The sequence below is a fragment of the Hipposideros armiger genome, unplaced genomic scaffold (genome assembly GCF_001890085.2).
Source record: "Hipposideros armiger isolate ML-2016 unplaced genomic scaffold, ASM189008v1 scaffold_14, whole genome shotgun sequence".
In the NCBI taxonomy this organism is placed as follows: Eukaryota; Metazoa; Chordata; class Mammalia; order Chiroptera; family Hipposideridae; genus Hipposideros; species Hipposideros armiger.
Window position 1 is genome coordinate 2,742,682 of NW_017731364.1, and position 15,669 is coordinate 2,758,350.

The 15,669-nt window shown below is 48.3% G+C and overlaps 1 long non-coding RNA gene across 1 annotated transcript; it reads left to right on the top strand.

Moving 5' to 3' along the window:
- Positions 1-8,700: 8,700 nt before the first annotated feature.
- Positions 8,701-14,333, top strand: LOC109396379 (uncharacterized). The gene is made up of 3 exons (XR_002126844.1): positions 8,701-8,788; positions 10,862-10,994; positions 14,287-14,333. It is a non-coding gene; the product is annotated as an uncharacterized LOC109396379 (long non-coding RNA).
- The last annotated feature ends 1,336 nt before the right edge of the window (positions 14,334-15,669 follow it).

Genomic DNA, 15,669 nt, shown 5'->3' on the forward strand with positions numbered 1-15,669 from the left:
GGAGCTCTTCAAGAGCAGAGCTGTGTCTGCTTCCTATCTGCATCTCTACCCTGCTGGCACACTGCAGGTACTCTGTGCTACCTATTCTCACGTCTTTCAGGGAAGCCCAAGGCTCCTTAGGCCCAGATCTTACTTCGATCCCTAAGGAGTAAGCCCACATGCCTTTCCTGGAGGAAGTCCAGACCTCTTGTCTGGGGAGGCTGTTTGGGCTAAGCGGCCATAAAGTAGCTTGGTGACTGTGGCCCTATGGCAGTAGGGTGTTTTCAGGTCAAAGGCTATAGGAATCTCTGTCTTTGCTCCTCCTCAGCAGTACATCTCCACACACTAATATCCCTGGTCGTGGCCTCAGCGGGTCTTTCCCACTGCAGGTATTGAGACATCTCAAATATCTCTATAAAGATGATCCTATCATTATACCCAGTTCCTCATAGCAAACCAAGGCATTGAGAGAGAGAGAGAGAGAGAGAGAGAGAGAGAGAGAGAGAGAGAGAGAGAGAGGCGGACGGGGAATTGACAAGTGGGTCCTATACCACACTCCTACCTCCACTCTATCATGTATAATAGACAATGTTAGGTCAGTGTCACCCTAGGGATTGCTGAGCTGGTACAAACTCTCCCTTTATAGACGGGGAAGCCAAGGCCTGAAGAGAGGAAGTGTTTCCTGCAAGGTCACACAGGGAGAAGAGGCAGAAACAACCTGACTCCCCATCTAGGGCTCTTCCCACCGATTATGTGGCTTTAGCATCAACTCAGTTACTGAGGTGCTGCCACCCAGTTCGGGTTTCTGGAGGTCGCTGACTTTTCCTGGTTGCTTCCTGGTTGGAGGACTTTGTGCCTTGCCTGTGGGGAGGGTGCTGGCAGGTAAGACCACTACAGGGCAAAAATACAAATGTGCCCACGTGGGCCCTTGTCAGTCCCTCCTACACATGATAAGATGGCAGGTTGAGCCACTGGTACTCACTGTTGCCCACTCTCTCTCTTCTGATTGTCTGGAAGCCTGGTGGGAGGGCAGCTACCTCTATTTTGAGGACTGTAGTTGCTATGGGCCCAGTAGTGGCACAGACTTTCTATGGAGTAGAGCTCTGTGCTTTTTGGCCAATCAAAGGGCCTGGCTGTTCCTCAGCCTGACAGGACCACTTGGGTTAACTGGGAGCTGCCCTCCTCCTCATCGTCACCATTTCTTTCAGACAGAAGGAGCGAGCTCTCTGCCATCTACATATTTTCAGCTGAGTTATATTTTGCATAAAGTAAACTTAGCAAACAGAGAACACAGTGAGAATATATTTGGCTTTGAAGCGTCAGTGTTCTGACAGGCATTTCCTATTAGCTATCTCTGAGCCGACCAGCCCGGCAAGGTTTTGCTTAAGTGGCATAATTCTCCTGCAGTGGAGACAGCTCATTCATTAGTCATTCCAAAAGCCAAATACAAAATATCCTTCTCTAAGCCAACTCTACCAACCAGCTCTGCAGCCCGGGTGGAACAATGAAACTGTGAGGCTTACCGGGCCTGGCAAAGGTCATTCTGAGAGCCACCTGTCTGCCAGGCTTGGGAGCACGGCTTTTGGCTCAAGCCCTCACTCCCTTTGGAACAGGAAGGACAGACACATCTTCCTTTCTTGGCAGAGACTTGGGGAGCCTTTCGGAGGGTGGGCACCATCCCATTTCACTACTGAGTCATTTGCCACAGCTCGAGGCCCTGATTGAATGCACTGTTTTGTTTTGTTTATGGTTTTGTTTTTTAAGGTCTTAGAGGCTAAAGGTACCCATTTCTAAGAGGAAGCAAAGGAATGTGTCCTTTCCTGCTTGGTTCTTGCAGCTGAGCTCAGCCCTTCCTTGATTGGCATCCTGTGTATTACCTCTGTTAGTCCCTGAACAGTGAGGGCTGATGTCCCCATTTTCCAGATGAGGAAACTGAAGCTCAGAGAAGTGAAGTGATTAGCCAAAGGCCACACAGCCAGGGTTCAAGCCTGTAAGGCTCCAGAATGTGTTTTCCATCTTCTCTTCATCTTCAGGGAGCCTCCTTTAGGATGATTATCTTGAGTTTAAAAATGAAAACATACATGGGGGTGAGGGCCTTCTTTTCTCAACTTCAGAAGAACAAAGAATGACACTGTGTTGCAGGCATCCAGAGCAGGGTGGGCTGAAAAGCCAGCCAGGGAGAAAGCAGGTACGGCATGTTGTTCTAAAAGGAAGGTTGAAAACACCTGGAATGGGAGTTGAGGGGCAGGGCATGGGTAGTTCTGATGGAAGCAGAGCTTGGTTTGAGGTGGGCCAGGAGCTGGGACCAGGACAGGGACAGGGGAGGGTTTGTTGTGGTTCCATGGTCCAGCTGGGGATTCCACACATGCGCTGCTGAATGGGCCATCCGGCAAAGCCTGACTAAGCAGAATGCCATGGGGTAAAGACTCCACTGACACCCAGTAATGAGGGGAACACCAGAGAAGCACCGAGAAGGTTCCTGTGCAGAGGCGAAGAGCTGAGGTTGTGGCCACAGCTGGCGGTTGGTCAGACTCCCAGGAGGGTCTAATTAGCACTCCAGGTGGACAGACACATTCCCAGGTGCTCAAGCCAAGGGGAGTGTGTGTGTATGGGGAGAGACAGGCCAAATCAGAGGCAGAGGATATCTACACAAGACAGGAATGAGAATCTCAGAGTCCTTCCAGAGCAGATCTCCAAAGCTGAACCTCTTGAGTGGTGCCCTCCTTAGCCTGGCATTAGGGCCTTCCTCAGGCTGCCTCAACTCACCTCTACAGTGCCATTTCCCACCTTCGCCTCCATCCCTCCACCCTCCACATTCAGTGTCCAACGGTCTGCTGTTTCCAAGCACACATGGCACTTTTGCTCTGCAGCTCTTCCACATGCTATTTTCTCTGCAAGCACCTCATCTCTTTCATCCATAGACCCACCTGGCAAATTCCTACTCCCCCTTCCACAGCCTGCTTAAATGTCTGGAAGCCTTCTTCATCCACCCAGGACACCTTTTTCGGTGTTCCTGACCCTTTGTCTACAAGTCTAGTGAATCACTGATTCTGATGCACTCTCAGGTGTCCTCTCGTATTTTATCTCTGGGTTCCCAGGACCCAGTGGAGAGCTGGCATGTAGAAAGTACTCAGTCAATTGATAAAGCAATGCAGCCTGAATGGCTGTGAATTTGCCAACATGTGCCATAGGATCACTGTGCCTCAGACCTGGAAGAAAAATATACAATTGATTTAAGTGAACACCTCTCTCAGGTGCTTAAACTCTTTATCTGTATTCCCAGCCTGCTGTAATGTACATAAACCACCTAATCTACTAACTGGTATATAGTATTGGGTTGTCAGAAAAGTCATGATGTATTTTTTTCTATGTTTTTTGTTGCAAAAAATGTGTCATGACTTTTCCGACTGCCCGATAGATGCTCAGTGAATGGTAGCTGATATTGTTGTGGTCTCTCAGGGACTCAAAGTGGACCTAGAAGAGTCCATAGAAAGAACACGGACCCGGGAGTCAGGGCTGTGGCTCTGCCTCTAAGATCCCATACATACGACTTTGGAGAGGTCATTTCAGCTTCTCTAGACCTCAGTCTCCTCATCTAGAGTGAGGGATACAACTACATGTCCTGTGATTGGGTCTCTTTCTGCTCTAATCAAAACAATCCAAACAATACCAAAGCAAGCATCACCAGCCTATCTTAGGGATTCCAGCTCCGGTCTTCCCGGTCTTCCCGGTGTGACCTCTGGTTAGCAATCAGGGAACTAACCTTGACCTAATGGCCCTTCTGGGGGCTGTACTCTACCCCCAGGCAGGACTAATCCTCAGGAAGACAGAAACAACTCCTTGCCAAGCTCAGGGCAGCCATCCCCGCTTAGCTGTCCTAGAGAGGGAGGAAGACAGTCTGTCATGGAGCTTGTGGCAAAATCCCTCTTCTTCCCCAAACACTCTATGATTAGCTGTGTCCTCACCACAAAACTGCAGGGGTGTGTGCGAGTGAGTCACAGATGTTCAGATCACATTTATAGAGTGCTTGTAAGGCGGAGTGGTGGGGAGATGCCTGGTGGCAGGGAGGGGGCTTTCAGAAGCACCCTAGTTCTCTTTCCTTACCCGCAGCAGTTGTTGAAATTTTAGGCTACAGACTGTAAAATCGAACCATCCTCTGATGCCACCCAGCTTCTAGGCAGCTCCTTATGCCAGGCCTCTGCCACTCAGAGAAGCTTCCCTTCATGCCATCGCCGCCATTCCCCCTACTCTACCAAAGAGGAGTGTCATAGGGACAGACCCAGGCCTGAACCCTCTCTGTCTTGAACCCCTCTCTCCCTGGTCCCTACCATCCCCAGGGCTACTCTGAAAGAATCAGATCTCTCCAGAAGTGGATGGTCTGAACCTCACAACCACCAGGGGCCCCAGCTGCCACTACCCTTATACCCTAGACTCACTCTGTGGCTGCTGATGTGAGGCTGGGCTGCAGCCAATGGCGCAGGGGTTCCAGCCCCTCTGGGCTGGGCACTCTATTCCCAAATGTCTCCCGCATGCTCCCTTCCCATCTAATGATAAAGGACCCTGAGCTACATTCAGGAGCTGGGAAGGAGGAAGAGGCCTCTTAGGTAGAAGAATCCTGGCAGGCAGGCAAGTCCCAACAGGTGGACCAGGGCTGCAGCATGCAGACAGTGAATCACCTGGGTCCCCGCTGCTTACTGGACAGAGCCAGAATAATGACAATAATAATAGAGATCCAGGGTGCTGTTATTAACACCCACCTTTCCTCCCAGGATGGTATCGCCTCCATCCATCTGACAACCCTCAGGGGCAGGGAGGAGCCAAGGTCAGAGATTTTGTTGCCCTGTCTTAAATATGGAGGAAACTAAGGCCAAAGTTATTCTCCACAGAACCCCGGTCATCCTGAGAAAAAGACTTTTCTGCCTCCCAATGTCATCCTGATGTCAGGAGAGTCATATGGGCCCACAAGTAGTGTTCCTCCTCACTGACAAAGCTCTAGGCTTAGAGGTGGAAAGAACCCATATATTTTTGAGTTCTCACAGCCTATCTTCTAAGCCCTAGGGGGTAGGGATGAATATTTTCCCCATTTTACAGATGAGGAACTTGAAGTTCAGAGAGGTTAGGTAATTTTCCTATGAGCACACAGCAAAAAAGTGGCAGAGCCAGGGTTTGAACCCAGTTGGTGCCTTTTTGGCCTCCTGTACAGTTGTGTCATCCACAGTCAGAATCCCAGGATCTCCAAGGCTGGTTTCCTGGGCCTTTGGGCCTGGCCTTTCTTTATTGCCTTCCCCTCCTGGACTCACTTTATCTCAAAATTAGGGCTCTTCCCAGGGCTTTCTGGAGGCCAGCTTTCATTTTCATCTTTGAGCAGCCGTGGAAAAGTAAAGACCGAACACTTTAATTTTGGGGTCTTAGTAATTATCTGGTATTCACCACCCACTCAACTCTACCCACTAGTTATTATAATAACAACAATAATAATTTAGAGAAGCAATGATGACGCTCACAGCATGCACTGATCCCCCACTGGAGGCTGGGCACAGATACATAGAGCCTCACCATTTGTTTAAAAATTTCGAAATGGTCCTGGATTTGGGAGTCAAGGATATTGGATGCTAGTCTTAGTTCTGACAAGGATGCCATACATCGTATGGCTGAGCGAGCCCCTAAATTCCTCCGCACCTTCATTTCCCCCCTCAGTAAAATGGGGGTAATAACCTGGCAAGATGCTGTGCTTTAAACTTCTTGAAAGAAAGTCCTGATAAGACAAATTTTTCCTATAAGCATCACCACCCCATATTTACTATTAAAAAGGACCCAGCAGTCTGTGCCTCACTGATGCATTATCGCCATGCTGCCGTCCCCCACGGCTCTGGCTGTCCAGCCCTTGGGAAGGGTGCTGGGTCTGGGCTGCGGGCAGGGGGCAGGGACTGATTTCTTGGTTGCAGTGGGAGTCTCACTTTTCTAACCCTCACCCTCAACAGCTGCCTCTGCCAAGGCCCTGGAGCTAGAAAAAGCGAGGCCATTGCCTGAGCGCAATAAATGCTTTTATTAGTTCTTTTATTAATGATGGTTGGTATTTGTCGAGAAGCTGGGACAATAGTTATTCCAGTAAGAGGATATTAAGCTCCCGCTGACAGGTCCTGTATATCTAACATTCTCTGGCCCCTGGCCCTTCCCCCAAGCTGCTTTATTACAATGCAGCATACCCCTGGCCTCCTAGCAACTCCAAGAAGGGGTGGGTGGGGGTGGGGGGTAGGGATAAGCTGGTGTCATTAAACACACAGATCTTTTCAGAGGTTACCGTAAGCCAATAGCAGGAAGCTTCCACCTCTCTCTCCCCCAGCTTAGGGAGTTTGTGTAATTTTTGCTTTTTTTTTTTTGCCACCTCTAGGCTTTTGGCTATTTTACAGCCAGAGCTGTAGGTGATGAGTGGATAAAGGAGGAGGGCATCCTTGAACGATTCCCATTCTTTATTTTCAGCCATTTTACATTCTTTTTAATTTATCAACACATTTATAATACTATATGCTGGCAGTATTCTGAGTGCTTTTTAAATACTAATTTATTTAATAACCATCCCTATGAATTGGATACTATTATTATTCCTATTTCATAGATGAGAAAATTGAGGCTCGGAAAGGTTAAATGACTTGCCCAAGGTCACACAGCTAATAGGTAACAGCACCAGTTTTGAGCCCAGGAAGTCGTTTCCAGAGTCTGGGCTCTTTATCTGAAATTTTTAAACTGAGCCTGAAAAGAACTAGGAAATATTTCCAAAATTCAGCAGATTTATTGATTTATCAAAGGGAATTAGATATTTTCATGTAGGGGATGGTATAATAAATTATAATAGGAATCCCTGGAATTAGAGTACCTGTGCGTTGAAAGGATCCTTAAAGGTCATCTGATCTAATCCTCTGACAAATACAAGCATTTTCTCCAGGGCCAGCCAAGTGGCTCGCTTGGTGGGAGCGCAGCCTCTGAGCAGCAGAGTCGCCAGTTCGATTTCCACATGGGCCAGTGAGCTGCGCCTGAGCTGAGCTGCTCCTGAGCTGGTGAGAGCGTGTGCTCTTAACAAGGTTGCTGGTTCAACTCCCACATGGGATGGTGGACTATGCCCCCCACACAACTAGATTGAAAGCTGTGACAGCTGGGATTGAGGGACAACTTGACTTGGAGTTGATGGGTCCTGGAAAAGCACAATGCTCCCCTTCTCCAATTCCCCAACACTGTTCTCCTCCCCAATTCCCCAATACAATCCTTAAGAAGAAAAAAAAAAGAATTCTCTCTGCAGCAACCTCATATGTGATCCTTCAGCTTTTGCCTGAATGCTTCTAGTGACAGAAAACTCATGGCCTCAACTGGCAGACTATTCTAGCTTTGCACAGTTCTCACTGTTAGAAAAGAAGGTTCTTCCTCAGGCTGAACTGAAATTTAGCTCCCGTAGCTTACTCTCAGAGACCTACTTTTGTCATCTAGAGTTAGGGGGCGGGGGCAGCGTTATCTCTTCTTTTATAGGATAGCTCTTAAAGTACTTGAGAACAGCTTTCATGCCCCCTTAAATCTTTTTTCCTCTTTGGGGTTAAACTTCCTTAGTTCTTTCATGATCCTTGTTTGTTATAATTTCCAGATTCTCTGTCTTCCTGTTTCCACCCCTCTGATGCATGATAGTTTGTCAGTGTTCATCCTCGAGTGTTGTCAGAAGGAAACACACACATCAGGTGTGATCCAGCAGTGCTGAGAAGAACAGGATCATCACCTTCTTCACCTCCCGTCTTTTGCGCTCTCCAGTTCCAATGATGCAGCGTCAACTCCCCTTAGGTTTTTTGAGAGTCACATTATACCCTTGACTCATGCTGACTTTGCAATCGGTGTGTAGCTCTTTGAGGTCCATTGTCCAAATTCTGAAATTTTACAGCTGTGCTGTTTGTTTTTTTGAGCCCAAGGGTGGGATTTTACGTTTTCTACTAGTAAATGTCATCTTGTTAAGTTCAGTTCCTTGTTCCAACTTATGAAAGTTGACGTGGAACCTTACTCTTTTACCCTATTTAGTACTTCCCTACTTGATTTTGTGTCATCTGAAATTTTGATAAATATGCTATCTGTGTCTTCATTCAGGTTCTCATTATTAATTTTTTCCCTTAAGCTGAACAGAAAATTTTCCAAGGTTGTGTTTGCAGAGGAAGATGAGGCAAAGCTGGAGTGACTGCAAAGGGACGTTTTCTGTTTGGATCAACATGAATGAAAACAAAAAGTGCTGCTCACTTTCTGGGAATGTGAGTGGCTGGGTAAAGACGTGTATAGCATCACTTCTGCGTCAGAGCCTATGACCCATGACGAGGCAGGAAGGCAAATATTGATAGCTTGATTCATAGATCTAATTGTTTCCTATATACCCTCTGCCAACAAGTACTGAGAGTTGAAATGGAGGATGTTATGAAATAGAAGCAAAGCCCACTGTGAGGAGACAAACAGAACTCCCAGACCAGAAAGAGCCAGGTGATTGCTATAAGCATTAAGACCTCCAGAAGTAATAAAGAAGACATTCTTGGAACAAAGACAGAGCTAACAGAAAAAGAGCTTTAGCACGCAGCACCGAGTTTGAATAAATTTTTCTCAGCTCAAATAACCATTCCCTTCTGTCATTCCTTACAGGTCATACCTAAGAGCCAAAAGAGTCAGACGGAGGCCACATCATTGGGGTTCATAGCAGGGGAACCCTGTTTATGACAAAGGGTGTTGGAAATCATTTTAATGTCCCAATCATGCTACCATTGGCCCTTCAAAGCACTCAGCCCACTCATGCCAGGTACCACAGAACTATATATATATATATATTTTTTTAAAGATTTTTATTGGGGAATTGGGGGAAGGGGAACAGACAAGTTGCTGTCCTTTTGTTCTTCAGTCTAGTTGTGGAGGACGTTGCTTCACTGGCCCAAGTTGGCACCATCATTGTGCTCTTCCCGGGCGAGGCAGATCAGTCGCCGGCTTCTGGACGGCCGCTCACAGTGGCTGCTGGCCGCTCACGCTGGCTGCTGGCTACACACGGTAGCCCATGGCAACCCACTGCCACAAGGGCTGCAGCCTACACCGTCGCTGGCGACTCACGGCAGCCCAGCTCCAGGTTGAGCTGTTGTTCAGCATCTTAGCTGTAGAGGGCAGTGTCACTGGCCCTCATATGTGGGATCCGAACCAGGGCCCTCTGGCATCCCAAGCCAGCTCTTAACCAATGTGCCACTCTGCCGGCCCAGAACTATATTTTTTAACTGTTTCTAATATTCACCCCAATTGTTCTCCTTCTTGTGGGCATTTCAACCCACCCTTTTTATTCTCTAGTTCCTGCCCCCTTTTCCCCCACATGCCCCCTTCCTACCCCCACCAGGTGTGTGGCATGCTCTGGTATCCCAGGCACCTGAGTTGAATGCAGCTGTGGAGACTGAGGTAGATTTTGGTGTCTGGGGATTAATTCTTGGTGGCTGAGACTATGGGATTTCCAAGACAGTCATGAAGAAGAAATGGAACCAGGCTGTCAGGTAGGATAAACCAGGAAGGCTGAAGTGGAAGAGAGCCTGGGATTAAGTGGGAGCCAATGTTTGGGGCAGAACACAGCAGTGGACCCTGAACTGATGAGCAGGCAGTATTTTTATGTGGCTCCTGCGGCCCAGGCAGAGGCACATTTCTCAAGGTTCAGGGCCCAGGCTAGGGAAGAACATCCTCAGCTCTGTGACTCCCTGCTCCACACTCTCGATGGCCCTGACACCCAGCAAGACTTTATCCTGTTCCCATAATGCACTGAGACCCTGTCTTAGTCTATTTGAGCTTCTATAACAAAAATACCATAGACTGAGTATTGGGTCGTTGGGAAAGTCATGACGCATTTTTGCATTGTAAAACAGAAAAATACATCAAGACTTTCCCGACAACCCAATAGCTTAGGCAACAAACATTTATTTCTCCCAGTTTGGGAGGCTGAAAAGCCCAAGATCAAAGCACCGGCTGATTCACTGTATGGTGAGGTCCCACCTCCTAGTTCATTGCTGGTCATCTTTTTACTGTGTCCTCTCACAGGGCAGAAGGGATAAGAGAGCTCTCCAGGGTCTCTTTCATAAGGGCACGAATTCTATTCATTAGGGCTCCACCCTCATGCTCCATCACTTCCCAAAGGCCCACCTCCCAATACCATCATATTGGGATTAGATTTCAACATATGAATTTTGGGGGATGCATATCTTTAGCCCATAACAGACCGGCTTTGTTTTTCAGTTTGCTGAACTTGATGTGCATGGCCACTCTCAACTCGACAGATACATCCCTTCCATTCAAAGGGCTTGTAATTGTGGTAAGAGGCACTCTTGCCACCTGCCTCAGCTCATTGGAGCCCCACTAGATGGCCCACACCACCTAGCCTCCCTGCTTGGCCAGGGTCGGGGGTGGGGTGCTGGACACTTACTCAGCATCAGGCACTGTGCCCAGTAAGAGCTGAGCTCAGACAAACAGGGGTAGGCCAGTCTCTTAAGGATGGAGACCATGCCTGGGTTAAGTGTTTCACTTCACAATTCATCTTTTGGTCACACCAATCCAGTCTCTGGCAGACCACTGGCCTTCTTTTTTATTATTGTTATTTTCTATTATTAGTCAAATTCTTATTCGCCTGTGGTCTGAGCCAGGCCTAGGCTTGTGGCCTGTGTTAATTTGTAGGGTTGAGTTATTTATGTTGTGTTACAATCTAGTCTATCACTTTCCTACACATTTTTTCCCTCAAGATGAGCATTAATTCAAAATGAATTAAAACCCTAAACTCAGGGATTGGGGGGAAAAAAGAGGGTGAGAATGGGATTTTAGAAGAACTGAAGGATTATCTCTTTGTATTTTGCTCCAGTATCCTAGACCCCAAAGGAAGGAAAAAGCAGGCATTCCCACTCACTGCTCAAAGCTCTCAGCTCGGAAGAAGAGGGAAACGGGAAGATAACACCGATAAAAACACCAACTCCACCCGAATGACTCAGATGAAGGTGCGTCTCTGAGCCTTGGTGTTTTCCTGAAACTCAAGGCCTGAACAGAGAATAGAACTGTCCAGCTGCCTGGGCTCGAATGAGAACTTCATAAATCTCCAGAAAGCCTCTGACCCTTTCTTCTTTTTCACTTTGGCTCGGTTTCCTTCTTTGCTGAGGGTCCCTATTTGTCAAAGCAGAAGGGAATTGCATCAGTCAGTTCTGAGTCAGACAAAACAAAAATAAGTGGACAGCCCTCCTTGAAAAGGAAAAAGTAGTGGTGAGATTTTTTTTTTTTAACCATCCTTATTTATTAGGCAGCACAAAGTATGTTAGAGGATGGTGGCCAGGATTTCAGATACAGAAGAAAGGGGAGCAGTTTGAACGCTGGGGGTTGGGTAGGAAAGCGAGGGTTTGGATTCAGCCTCACGGTTCTCCCTCTCCCCCTGCAGGTGAGAAAAGACACACAGAAAGAAGCAGAGCCGCAAGGAGACATGAAGATGAGAGAGAGAGAGAGAGAGAGAGAGAGAGAGAGAGAGAGCGAGCGAGCGCTGTGGGTGTGCAGGAGTGCCCATATACACACTGATACGAGGAGTAAACAGAGAAAGGAGCCCAGGATCAGAAAAGAAAAGGTGACAGAAGTTGAACAAGAATGTACTCCGGGCAATAATTATGATAGTTAGAACCATGTGCTGTACCCATCCACTCCATAATGTGTTTATTGACTGCTGCTCTGGGCAGGGCATGTTCTGGGCTCCACGGATACAGAATTAAATGAAACCAAGCCCCTGCCTTCGACGGGTTTATGTTCTAGTGTAATACATGTCAGGCATGTAACATACGTTTCCTCATGTATCGACCCCATGAGGTGGTTTCCATGATCCCACTCTATAAATGATGAAACCAAGGCACAAAGAAGCTTTAATAACTTGGCAGAGTCTCACAGTAGAGCCACGATTTGAACTCAGGTCTGTTAGGAACCAGAGTCCCTGCTTCTAACCCCCACTTGCGAGTCCTGAGCTAAAGCCCCACTGGCCCTGCCTGAGTTACTAAAACTCCTTAGACAGACCATTTTTCCTTCTTGAATCTCAGCCTATCCATCCGTAAAAAAGGGGATGGATTAGTTGATCTCTGAAATCCCTTCCAGCTCTAGAGCTCTATTATTCTGGGGGGAATGAATTCTAAATTGGTCTTCTTCCCCCTCCCAAGTGTTTCTTGTGGAGATAAGCAGAAACTCAGTAGATGTTCAAAAAGAGATGAACACTCGGTCATGTTTCCCACACTGGGTTCCAAGGATTTCTTTCCAGGGATTTGGAATTTTCTATGAGAATTTTATTTTTGTAAAGCAGATTTTTTTGAGTGTCCTCAGCCCCAGAGAGAAGCAGCTAAGGGGCTGCCCTCTGGCTGGCAGAGAAGGGAGAGAAAGGGGGTGGGAGGGAGGAAGGGTGAGGAGGAGGGTCTGCTGGGGGTTAGGACTCAGCTAGTTCAGGGATTTGCCTTTCTTTCTTCCTGGAGGTACAGGGCTGGGGAAGTCCCAGAATAGTTTTTGCTTTGTTTTGTTTTTTTAATACCTAGCATATCAATATCTTGCTCAGGTCAATGCTGTCTGAGGCTGTGAGAGGTGGAAGGCAGTGGGGTCCACCCGGGGCCCAAGGCTAAGAGCCCAGAAGGGCAGGTGCACTTCAGGCTGCACCTAGAATTTTGTGAGGATCTGGCTAGAATGTTTGAGGGGGGAGGAGCATGTTGCCAAATGGTAACATGTGTGACCGATCAAGGTGAGACAGGTCCCAGCTTTTCACCTTAACCCTGACTCACCTCGCTTGGCCAGTCAACCACTCCTGGGAGCTCTGTGGACTGGAAAAGTGAGGTGGCAGCAGAAGCCCAGGTCGCTCAGTGGCTAAATGCAGCCCGGGTGCCCCTGATAAGCTCAGTCAACTTATTAAATTACACAGGAAAAATCGAGATGGAATATTAATTCTGCACACCTCTCCTCTCTGCCTGGGGAACCTGTCTTCCTGGGTTTCACTTTTCAAAGGCTGAAATAGATATGGAGATTTCACACTTAATTAAAGGAGAAGGGTGCTCACTTCAAGTCTTTTGTAAACCATTTTGGTTCTGAGCTTAGTGGAGCCAGTGGAGACCCAGTCACCATCTGGCACGAAAGGTGTTAACTCGGAGACTCTGGTCAACTCTAGACATCAGATTCAGAAACAAAGAGAATTAATTTCGGAGGCCCCCTTGGATGGCCCCTCCCTCTCCAGCCTGTAAGCTGAGAGCACATGTATTGACTTCTAGGTATTAAAAAGTTAGGTCTGAGAGGTCACCTGTAATGCAGAACGCCAGGTGCCAGAGCTGACCCCACAGAGCAGGTTATCTTATCAGCCAGGCTGATAAAACTCAGGAAAGTCTGGCCATAAGGAACAAATATTTATAAGCCCAACACCTTTCAGTCTAACAGATTAGGCACAGAATATAAGCAGGAGCACAGGTGAGTTAGCCCTGGGCGCTGGCGCCTGATTTTCCATCAGAACCTTTCTGGGATCCTCTGGTCTCATTAAGAAGGATGCATGTTGAATGGTGACATGTTTAGGAGGCATTTTCACATCGATCACCCCATATGACCCCGATGACAGCCTTGTTAGGACAGAGCTATTATCACCCCCATTTTACAGGCGGGGAGGCGGAAGTGCAGAGAGGTTAAGTGATTCGCCCTTTTTCACACTGCTGGCAAGTGGAACTTGAACTCAAGTCTCCTGTTTCCAGAACCTGTGTGTTTTTCACATGCCCGTGGTTCTCACTTGGCTATCCTTTAAATTAGCAGCTCCCTAGGAAGCTCCCCTGCTTGGCCCCTCAGTCCCCCAGTCACAGGCCCTGCTCCCTTGGCAGAATCAGGAAGAGGTAAAGGAGACAGTGAGTCTGATGGGGATGGCTGAGGGGTGCTCCAAGATAGCCTTGCCCCAAAATACATCCCTGTGGTCTCTCCTGGGGCTTGGAATTCGTTCCTTTGGGTCCCCAAGTCTTTTCGGTTTATTCATTCTTCCTAGGAGAGGTTATTAAAAGATTAAAAGCCATTGCACTAAAATGAGAGGCCCTTAGTGTCAGCGGAGGGGTGACTGATTTCCTCTCGTGCTAGTGTGGAAAGGACATGAGTGGAACCTAGAGGAAGCCCCTCCCCCTGGGGGCCTGGGTTTCTCCTCTGCCAACTGCACAGTCAGACTAGATGATCTTAGACTTTCCTACTGCTTGGATCTCTCAGGCCAAACAAATCTCTTGGGACGAGGAGCCCCTTAAGCCTTTTTCTTTCCATCCTTAGCCAGGAGAGAGTGGGAGTGTTCTAGAGGCGGCAATGTCGGAGCTCGGAGGAGAGGAGGTGAGTCGCTGGAGTCAGGAAGCAGCTGGTCCAGAGGCCTGGAGGTGAGTGCGAAGCCCGAAGCTCTGGTTCCCAGAGGCTGAGAGATGAGGCTCAAGAGATAAGCAGGAGCCAGATCACAAAAAGCCTTGTAAAGCCGTGTCAGGGCTTTATCCTAAGAGCAACAAAGAGTCGGAAAGGATTTAAAGCAAGTAAGTAGCGTGACAATATTTGTGTTTTAGGGCGTTCCCCCTGGTGCAAATGTCGAGAAAAAATGGCGAGATGGGGACAGAAGAAGGTGATGGGAGGAGGAAGGGCAGTGGGAGAAAAACTCCTGGTGGACTCACTTCCGCTTCCCACCCCACCTCCTCTGACCCAGGCTGGCCTGGTGATGCTAGCTATCTTTGCAAGAGTAATAATAATGGCTACCATTGATAGATGCTTCCTCTCTATCCGGTGCTGTGTGGGGTGCTGTGCATGCCTTGCCTCATTTAAGCCTCATAATAACCCTATGAGGCAGGAACTGCTAACACCCATATTTTACAGATGAGAAAATGAGGCTCAGCGAGGGCAGGTGTGTTGCCCTGGGTCACACAGCTGGTCAGTGGTAATAGACAGAGGTGTGGCTCATTCCAAAGCTGCTGCTTGTAACCACTGGGTGCCCTGCCTCCTGAGATGGCTTGGACAGCACAGTTAGCCTGCACTCTCCAGTGGCGGGATGGGGCCCTCCTAGTGAGCTTCCTGCAGCAGAGGAAGATGAGAACAGTCATACTTGGTACAACTGTGATTTACTATGGATCCCTTTAAACAAACTGCAGGTTGTGTCTGGAGTGGATGTAAGGTCTTTGGGAGGTTTGGGCTCCATTGGCTCACCTTTGCCTGTCAGAGGAGAGAAACGGAGCCGGGTCTGCGACAGGTCTAGTACTAGTAGCCTTGTTCTCCATCCCCCCTCTCACATGAAGGAGCTTCTTTGAAGCCTTGGGGCTTCAGGAACCATTTCTGAATCCAGGGGGTAGCCAAGAAGTCACACTTCCATCAGCTGGAGAACACCGAGGGAGAATGGCTGCTATGCTCTCACATGCTGCCTTTTCCTAGAGGAGGAGCAGGACCCCATGGCTGGGGCAGGGAATGCTGGAGAACACACCAAGGTGCTTAGAGCAGGGGCAGGGCTCCCAAAGGCTCAGGGTGGAGAAGAAGGGCAGGCTGTCACCTCTGCTCTCTCAGGGTCACTGGAGACCCTCAAATGGAGCAGTGGCATTCACCCACTTGTGGCCAGTGGCAAGGAGCACAGAGTTACTTTGCCAAGAGCCAGAAGTGCAGGCTTCTGATCTGGATCCTATCATACAG